At 38.1% G+C, this 10313-nt stretch overlaps 1 long non-coding RNA gene and 1 other non-coding gene across 2 annotated transcripts; both read right to left on the reverse strand.

The window, feature by feature from the left end:
* Positions 1-1221: 1221 nt before the first annotated feature.
* Positions 1222-1294, reverse strand: TRNAE-CUC (transfer RNA glutamic acid (anticodon CUC)). The gene has a single exon. It is a non-coding gene; the product is annotated as a tRNA-Glu (tRNA).
* A 2920-nt stretch (positions 1295-4214) lies between these two features.
* On the reverse strand, positions 4215-4848 carry LOC136069757 (uncharacterized). The gene is made up of 3 exons (XR_010630971.1): positions 4643-4848; positions 4453-4544; positions 4215-4324 (listed from the first exon to the last, which is right to left on the reverse strand). It is a non-coding gene; the product is annotated as an uncharacterized LOC136069757 (long non-coding RNA).
* Positions 4849-10313: the final 5465 nt, after the last annotated feature.

Consider the following 10313-nt stretch of genomic DNA (forward strand, 5'->3'; position numbering starts at 1 on the left):
CGTGGCCGAGGTGCTGCTGTAGAAGTGATTGGAAAGTTTTGGATTTGGATGGTGATTGTGTTGTTGATGATGGTGGTGGTAGGTTGTGTTTGAAGATGACTTTGGAAATTCAACTAATAAAAATTAGTTTAGGTACTAAGTTTTGGAGATATTTCATCATTATATAAAATTTATTTGGGTTTGGATTTGTTTGTGGTGGTGGTGGTGGTGGTGATAACAGGTGGTTTGAGTTTTGGGTTATATTATTTTATTGAGTAGATATATTATTTTAATGTGTTGTATAATAAATAAAAATTTAGATGTTGAATGTATTGTAAAATGGTATGATATAATAGATAAAGTAACTTTTGAGATAGTAAAATGAGATATTTTTTAGAAACCGGATGCTAATGCTTAGTGGTTGTCAAAAATTGCATGTTTATGTCATGATTTTACTTATGGTTTGGTTGAGGATGGCAATGGAGTAGAATGGGGGAAGGTGAGCAAATTTGTATCTGCCATGTCATCTCTATGAAATGGAAACCCATACAAGATAAAATAAGACATCAAGGGTCATCTCTGTGGAGTGGAAAACCCATACGAGACAAAGTAAGGCATGAAATGTCAATTGGGATGGATGTCATACCTTGGTCGTTAAAGTGGATTATTGGAGTCTAAAACTTTGTAAAGGTGTAACTTTTTTTTTTTGGAAGTAGTTAGAGGGAGAGAGAGAATGGAGTTCGAATAATAGATACAAAACATCATAAAAGATGTCATTACTTTAAATTATCATTTTAAATCCACAAAGGTATAGCATTTGATTTTGCATAAATTACATTAATGTCTAATATCACACATTACACTTCCATATTTCAATCAAAAAGAAAATATCACACGTTATTGTACCCTCTTATTTTTCATGTTTATACGAACAACAAATTATGCTCACTGGAGGACATTGATTTCTTAGGACTTAGCAGTAGCACTCTCGGACCTCAGTCTTTAAAAAGTTTGCCGATGCCAGACACGCTGAATTTTAGAATTTTTCTGAGATTCATGGGCTATTAAATAGTGGACCCAATTATTTTGTGTTAGGCAGAAAGAAAAAAAAAAAAGGACCTCAGTCTTTAAAAGGTTTGCCAATGCCAAACACACTGAAGTTTAATTTCCAGCCATCAGTAGAAATTAGTCTGAGATTCGTGGGCTTATTTTGTCTTAGGCAGGAAGAAAAAGAGAAGATAATTCCGTTGCCGGGACTTGAACCCGGGTCTTTGGGGTGAGAGCCGAATATCCTGACCAACTAGACTACAACGGATTTGTTATTTATCTTTAAAACCTAATTTATATAATATTTTTACCTTTTTAACCCTTAGCTTTCTCGAACAGGGTTTTGACTTGGAAGATTTAATTACGGGAGCAAACTAAAAATTGCAGAAGTGAAAGAATATTTAGAATATACGGTATTCAACTCACTTAGCATTTAGCACCCTATGCACTTGTAACAATTGAGCTAAAAAGCTATATAATTATTTTAGCCCCACCAAAATACAAAAATAACCAAACAGCAATGGAGCTAAAGCTATTTTTTTTAGCTTCATTGCTACAATGCACATCTATCTATGGATGTGCACTATAACTTAGGGCTAAAAAAAATAAAAAAATAAAAAATATTATTCCTTGCCCGGTTGTGTGTAGTAGATATATTATTTTATTATAGTAAATATCTTATTTTATTGTGATGTTTAAATTATTTAATTGTGTTGAAAGCTAAAATAAATCCACTACTGCAGCATGTGTGTAGGTAAAATAGATAAAATAACTTTTTGTGGTATCAAATAGCTAAATTTTTAGGTCCACTACTGTGGATGCTCATATAGTATATACATTTAAAAATTTAAAAGATTTGTTATTATTAGCCTCCTTAAATTCTTCATAATCTTTTATAATGTAAGTTGATTAATTTATATTTTCAAATATACTTTTCATGCTTGTTCTCTTTCAAACAATTTGCAAATTTAAGGTTAAAGATTGTTATTATAAATTCATGTTATGTCCTTATGTGTCATGTGACTCAGATTTTATTTATTTATTTATTTAAAAAGAGCTATTTAACAATAATGGCATTTTTTTTTTTATTTTTTTGCTAACACTTTGATGAAAATATTAACACAATTTCTTTTTTCAAAAATCATATTATAGATATCCTGATTGGTGGGACAATGATTTGCTTTTTTTTTTCTTTTTTTTTTTTTAGGGGAATCGATAGTAGACTTTATTGATTAATAATCACACTATACAATTGGAAAGAGAAAATGGGGCATCCTTCAAACCAAGAAATAGCCTCCTCTTTCTCTTTAGTAACACAGCAAAAGCTAGAGCAACTCTATTACAATTCAATGACACACTAACAAAAGAAACTAAATGAAAACTTTCATAAATTAGATTAATGTCACTACAAGAAAAAGGGGCTATTGCAGCGCTCTAAAAGCACGACTAAAACCAATAAAAGGCTGCTAAAGGCACACCTAACCTATAGCAGCGGTAATAAAAACTGTCATTGTATAGGTACCTTTTAGCATCAGATTTGGTTTATTGCAGCGGGCTTTCCACCACCGCCATCGAAGGCTAGGAATTGGGTAAATCAACCTTTGGCGGCGGTTTATATGCACCGCTATAGGTGTCCAAATTAGTGGCAATCAAAAGCGTCGTGACAGGGTTTCATTTAAAACATTCCAAGTATACTTTTAGCGGCGCTTCTAACTGCCACTGTAGGTAATTTTTTTTTTTTTTTTTTTTTTTTCACTAGGTTCTAAAACCACATATTTACAAAGAACCTGTAATACTGATAACTTGTTTACAAAGAACCTATAATAGTTTTGGCTCTACTAACGCAATATCACAAATATTTCCAAACTAACACAATACCACAAATGTTTCCAAACTAACACAATATTAACATAGAATAAAATAGATAAATATAATATCAATATGCATAACAATGTCTACAATACCATCACTATTAGATTGAAAAAAAGATGTGGCCCTGAGAATAAAACAACCACCCAAGCTAAGTTAATACCATAATCAAAGTTCCAAAGTGTTAGAAAATATCATTCAACACTTGGAAAAAATGCAGTTGTTCAAAAACCATAATCTTGAACACCAAGATTAAATTGATTAGTTTGTTTCTTGATGGTGGGAAGCACCTAATGATCTTTGGAGAGCTGAAAATTGTTGGTTCGAAGGAACACCCTAAATACAAATTATGATTAGTTTAGAAGTTCATATAATAACCATATTGAAAAACACAATAATATGCATACCAAAAAAAAAAATGCAAACAATAAATACATTTATGAAACCAACCCACCACAAACCTACAACACTGACCACTCAAACCCACAACACAACCACCACCACTCAAACCCACAACATAGCCACATCCCACAACACAACCCACAACACAACCACCACCACAACCCACAAACCATTTCAGCTACCCACCATAACCCACAAACCAGTCACTACAATGACCCACAAACCATCCTAGCCATCCACCACCACCCACAAACCATTCTAGCATTTGCTCAAATTATTTGCAAGTGTTTGTTTCATGGTAAAATTAAAAAATAAAATTCCTAAGAAAGAGGTTAGAAATAACGCACCTGTTCAATTCAGTCACATTTGCCCCTGCTAAGATCAGTTTCTTAACCACTTGAAAAGGCAAACATTTGTCAATTACCCTTCTCCAACACATATGTATGAATAATGATAGGCATCCCCAGCGGATGGACAATGACTTGCAAGCTTTGCATAGCAAAAAGCTGAAAGAGTAGCTGCTATTCCAACTATTAGAAAGGAAATGGTAAGAGCAATCGTTCCCACAAGAATATACACTTCAGCTCCAATGGTTACGCCAACTAATAATAATATTGTAAAATAATTCAATAGTAAACTATGAAGTCAAAATTTAATAGACTCCTAACCAAAAGACCAAATGTTAAAAGTAGATAAATTACAATCTAAAAAGTGGATTGAAATGGCTAGAATATAAAAGGCCACATGCAATGACCATGACATCAAGATGAAAGCACTCCAACTTGGTTTTGAAGCATTTGATAAGTATAATTTTCTATTAAGTTTCTGACAAACTTAAAATGACTAAGATTTCCTTATGACTCCTTTCTAATTAGTGTCATCTCTCCCCCAATTATGATTAATTAATATTTGTAGTTTGGTCATTACCTCATCTTTTGGTTTTCCTTCTGGCAAAGCATCAGGAATCAAGTCAGCTATCTAGTGAGGATCATCAAAAGGATCATCCAGTATGTACGTGTATTTGATTCTGTTCGATAAATGAAAATGCAATTAACTGTGGCATCAAGAGAAACTCAAGAAAATTTAATTTCAGAAGCATAATACATTGTCACTACATAAACAAAATAATACATTAAGAGAGAAAGAAGAATCAACCGAATATTCTTAAATGGTCAGCCTTTCTCATCCACATAAGCTTCATTTATCCTCGTCAATGTATCAAGCCCTTCCGCGATCTCCCAAAAAACCTGCAATGTCCCAAAAACACTATTCAGATAGATTATATAGCAATAAACTCTCCTCACATATGGAAATAGAAACATTTTTATCTAGAAGGGGAGTTCACTCTTTGCAGCCTTATAAAATAGACTCATTATTTCCTAGAAAAAGGATTGGTCCCCCGTCCTAACAAACCAGTTCTTCACTCTTTAAAGTGATGGTTGTTAAATTGACTAACATCCCCCTCCCCTAAGGAGGCAAATTCAGTTATCATGCCCCAAATCTGCCCCTCAAATGTAAAAGTGTAATACAAAATAGAACCTCCTTCATGTCTTTCCATGTAAACAGATTTTCAAAAGATCAAGCACCCCACACTTATTTTTTTCTTTTTGTTGATAAATCAAGCATCTCACACATGTCAAAGCAAGAACCTAATACTTTTATTGGACAACCATCAAGGGAAACTGATGCATGACAAGCTTAAATTAAGCTTAATCACTCATTTTAAGACTGCAATTTAGAACCATAAGGAGCTCTTAAACACTAATTGGATGGTGCATACCATAATGACTTTACAGAAGGAAGGGATAGATCTGATGTTGCGTGAATTTCAGAAACCTCAATCGAGCTTGCCCCAAGGACGAGTTACCGTTGCCCAACATGAATCCACTAATAGACTCTGCTACTTGACACGCCATGTTCTCCTTCATGGATGGGTTCAATGGCTACAACTAGATTCAGATGGCACCCAGAGACGCTGAAAAGATTGCTTTCAGAACACTTATTGGAAATTTTTATCACACAGTGACGCCTTTCAAGCTAAAATATGCAGGTGTAACTTACCAACACACCATGACCGCGATATTCCACAACATGATGCATCGTGAAATGGAGGATTATGTGGATGACATTGTGGTAAAGTTAAGGAAGTGGGAGGACCACATCAAAGTATTAAGAAAGGTGTTTGAAAGATACATGCTTTTCAAGTTGAGAATGAACCTGTGAAGTGCACTTTTGGAGTTTTTGCCAGGAAGTTTCTAGGGTTCTTGGTCCATAGCAGAGGGATAGATGTAGATCCAACCAAAGCCATGACAATAGCGATGATGAAGCCACTAGCCATTTTTAAAGAATTGAAGAGCTTTCTAGGCAAAGTCTCCTACATTAGGAGGTTCATACCGGCCTTAGCATCAATTACTTCGGCATTTATGAAGCTATTGAAGAAAGGACGGAGTTTTGAATAGGAAGGCGAACAACAAGAAACTTTGTAGAAGCTACAATAGATTATGATGAATTTACCAACAATGTAGGCCCTAATTCACAGGAAACCATTATTGGTCTATTTGGCCTCAAGCCCATCTACCATTGGGGCATTGATAGCCCAGGAGGATGGAGGCAGCATTGAGCAGCCAATGTATTATGTAAGCCATGCTTTAAGAGATGCTGAGACATGTTATCACAGGGCGAAAAGGATATGCTTAGCAATTGTATACGCATCACAAAGGCTATGTCACTATTTCTTGGCCTACAAGGTACATCTTATGACAAAGTCTCACAAATTAAGGCATTTCTTTGACAACCTATTCTGTCTGGTAGAATATCCTAGTGGTTGTTACAATTATTGCAGTATAACTTGAAAGTGGGCACACACAAAGCAAAAAAATCTAGGTCATAGCAGATTTATTGGCCCAATTTCCTTGAGAAGAGGAGTTCCCACTAGATGACGAGGTACTCGAAGAAGTGGCTACAACAAAGATAGTAGCAGACCAGTGGGTCATGAAGTTCAATGGCTCCTCTGCAGCAAGCTTAAGAGGTGCTGGAGTGGTCCTCTATCGTAGGGACGGGGAGACCATGGCACTAAAATTCAAATTGGGATTTCCATGCTCAAACAATACAATAGAATACGAGACATACCTAAGGTTTGGCAATGGCCCTTGAAATAGGGATCCAACATCTAAGATTAGTGGGTGATTCCAACCTGGCAGTTTGCCAAGTGAAAGAAAGCTTTTCCTTAAAAGAGCCAACCCTGGCCCTTTACAAGGCACTAGCCCAAAGGATGGAAGAAAAGTTTTACACTTTTGAGATAGAGCACACCTAGAGGAGCGAGAACGGATACACAAACCTGTTGGCTACATAGGGCTCACAAATAGCCTTTGAAGGAATCAGCACCACAATAGAGGTTAAGAAGCAAAAGGAGTCTATAAATGAAATACTCACGGAGAGATTCCTAGAAAGGGAGAGATGTGAGAAAGATTGGAGGGCTCCCATCAGGGAAGCCCTATTGAAGGAAGAAAATGAAGCAAAATTGAAGACTGTATAGGATTACATCCTAATGAAAGGAGAGTTGTACCATAGAATGCCAGGAGAAATCCTGTCGAGATGTGTGAGGCACGAAAAGACCTAAAGAAAACTAGAAGAAGTGCACAGTAGAACTTGTGGGTTCTACAAGGAAGTTAGCTTGTACCGCAGGTTGTAGAGGGTAGGCTTCTATTGGCCAACCATGAATACAGAAGCAGATCAAATTCAAATTCAATGCAAAGCCTGCCATTTGGCCATAAACTGAGAAGAGAGCTACGCCATGTTTACTGTGGAAGATTGGAAGAGCCCGTTTGTTCCTTGGCTAAAGGAATCTTACCGTAGAAGCACAAAGAGAAGTACAAGCTTAGAAAATTGGTGACCTGCTACTTCCTACATGAAGGAATCTTGTTCAAGAAATGGAATGACAGAGACCTACTATGACGTCTAGGGCCAGAAGAGGCCAAGGAAAGGAAGTATACTCAAGCGAATGTGGGGAGCATCAAGGGAGGAAGAAGCTGTACCAGTTCATTTTGCAGATGGGCTACTACTAGCCCACTATGAAGAAAGACGCAACAGAATTTGTGAAGAACTATCACGGTTATCAGGTGCAAGCCAATCTGATCCACACCCACCCACAGAACTTGTAAAGCATGGTTACCACATGGCCCTTCCACACGTGGGGGCTCTATTTAGTGGGGCCAGTCAACCCACCTTCCAATGGGTATATTTGGATCCTGGTGGCTATAAAGTATTTCACCAAGTGGGAAGAGGCTGTACCAGTTTGCAAGGCCACCAGAGGAGTTGTAGCTAACTTCATCAAAGAGAATATAATCACACATTTTGGAGTACCCCACAAAATTATAAGTGACAATGGCACACCGTTTGTGGACAAGGAAGTTAGAAAGATGTTAGAGTTTTATCAGGTAAAGCATCACCAATCATCATCGTATTACCCACAGGGAAATGGACAAGCTAAAGCAATGAACAAGACCCTCATTAAAATTATTAGCAAAATGAGCCAAGAGTACAGTGGAGGCTAGGTAACACACCTGGCAGACACGTCATGGGCTTACCAAAGTTCACCAAAATCTACCACAGAGTTTTCTCCTTTCTCCTTAGTATACAAGACAGAAGCTGTTAGCCTAGCGAAATTGATAATACCCTTCTTAAGGGTTATGCAGATGTGAAGAAAGGAAAGGGAGAAAGAGGTCTTCACGACAGAAAGGTGTGAGGATTTAGAGGGACTAGACGAAAGAAAGGAAGAAGCCCAAGAACGCAACTACAGATACAGGCAGAAGATGACTAAGGCTTATGATAGAACCATAAAGGAAAATGTATTTATGGAAGGTCAGCTGGTGCTTAGGACAGTAGACCATGTCAAAAGAGGTTTGGCAGGACCGTCTAAGTTCTCATCAAAATGGGAAGGACCTTTTGTGATAAGAGAGGCCAATGCAAGTGGATATTATCACTTGGCCCAAATGGATGGAAAAGATCTTATGGATCCCATCAATGGCAAATGGCTTAAGCATTATTACACATAGGAAGTGTTATGTAGTTTTTCTTTTTTGTTTTGAATTTCCTCCAAGTGACCACCCTTGCAAAGGATGTTGTGTCACAAGAAAGTAATGTAGTTTGTAACTATAGAAAAGAGCAGAAAGTAACGAAAGCCATATGTGAGGTATTAGCAGAAGTACACAATATCATAAAGCATAACAAGTATTGTAGCAGATGTAGCAATAGATTATAGACCAAAAAGTATAAGTCATACTAGACTTATCAAAATAGTTATAAGTGCTAATAAGTGTATAATAAAAAAGAAGAAAGAAAGGAGAGAGATGAAAAGCTACATAATAATAAAATGGCTGAGTACATAATCAAAGGCCAGTGATAAGGGTCTCGCCCCTAGAAGTGGTCAAGGGTAGTCACACCAGAGAGAAAACGCTTATGGCCAGCCTCGAAGTCCGCTACCTCCTTCCTCAAACTCTCAAGGCGAGTGTCAATAACATTAACAGCAGGCTGGACCTTCTGCATGAAGAAGACTAGAGCAAACTCTCGTAAGTGGTCCAATAGAAATCCCACATAAAAATCAACATGGATTAGCTCCTAAATCGCAGCCCTCCACTACAAAATCCTCTCAGCAGAAATAATGTCCACAAAGTTGTGCTCGATATCATTCATCACACACCCCAGCAGCTTAAAGAAATTCTCCCTAGTAGAACGGCTAAGAGGGAACCTCTGCATGAAGTCCTCATGCTATGATAAACTGCCTCTAGATGCCCTACATAGTCATCGAGTACCTGGTATCCATGGAAGTCCACATAAGGAGGCCTAATGCCCTAGAAGTCTGCTAGATCAAGATCGTTCATCTCCACCTGCTCGAAGCAAATAAAGAAGACAATGGCCTCGCTCACAGGGTCAAGAACAACGACATAACTACTCCCAGCCTTAAACATAACACTTGGAGTCCCCTTAATAGGCAACGGACCCAGGAACAAGCATCATATAAGCTTCGGGCGATGAATTAAAGAGGAAAGGTGGACAAAAAAGCAAGAGAAAAGGAACACAAAGGGGTGAGAAAGAAAGAAAATTACCAAGATCGATAGGAATGGGGGCTATGGGATCCATAGAAACGGCTGCAACCTAGGGCTCCTTAGGAGTATCTATGACTGCATGACAAGGACAACATGCAAAGCAAATAAAAGAATGTACAAAGAAATGATAGGAAGAGAAGAAAAAGAAGATATAGCAGAGGTTAAAGGTGTGTACCCATGGCCTCAAACTTATGCTCATCATTAGAAGCCTTATCGGAATCAAAAACTTGTGTCTTCAAAACTAGCTCATCATCTGAATCCTCCAGGACCTCCTCAGATCCCTTATCAAAGCATAAGTCCGCATCAGGCCCTCGAGTGGCAGAGGTAGCAATGGAAGATGGGGTGACAACCAATGAGGACCCATCCTTAACGGCTTGTGAAAGGGCAGCAAAAGGATCGCTGGTAGAAATAACTGGTGAAAGGGTAACAGGAGAAGCACTCTCGGCCTGAGTCATCACCAAGGGAGTGGCTCCCTTTTGGAGAGTAGCAAGCTTGGCAGAAACAGAGGAGGATTCCCCAATGAGGTCTCCCTCAACAGGGGTACCCTCTTAAGCAGGAACAGGCCTTGAATGAGGAACTGGGACTTCAACAGAAACCTCCTTGGTAGTGGCAGTCGTGGTAGGAGCCATGGCCTCGACAATAACATTGGCACCATCAAAGAAGCCCTTCAAAGGAATGTCAACAGCGGTAAGAGCTTCCTCCTCAAAAATAGTGCTCTTAACAGGAGCCATGCCAGCACCAGCACTGGCCTCAATAGGAGCCTCCTTACTCATAGGTTGGTAAATAGAAATGGCCTCAGCATCAATCTAAAGAAAAAGCAACGAAATGGAGAGGAAGGTGAGTAAGTCGAAGTATGGACTAATGGAGTCACCACCTAAATTAGGTCTAGGAACCATAAATATAGTGCCCTTA

Source organism: Quercus suber, unplaced genomic scaffold (genome assembly GCF_002906115.3).
Source record: "Quercus suber isolate HL8 unplaced genomic scaffold, Cork oak 2.0 scaffold_188, whole genome shotgun sequence".
In the NCBI taxonomy this organism is placed as follows: domain Eukaryota; kingdom Viridiplantae; phylum Streptophyta; class Magnoliopsida; order Fagales; family Fagaceae; genus Quercus; species Quercus suber.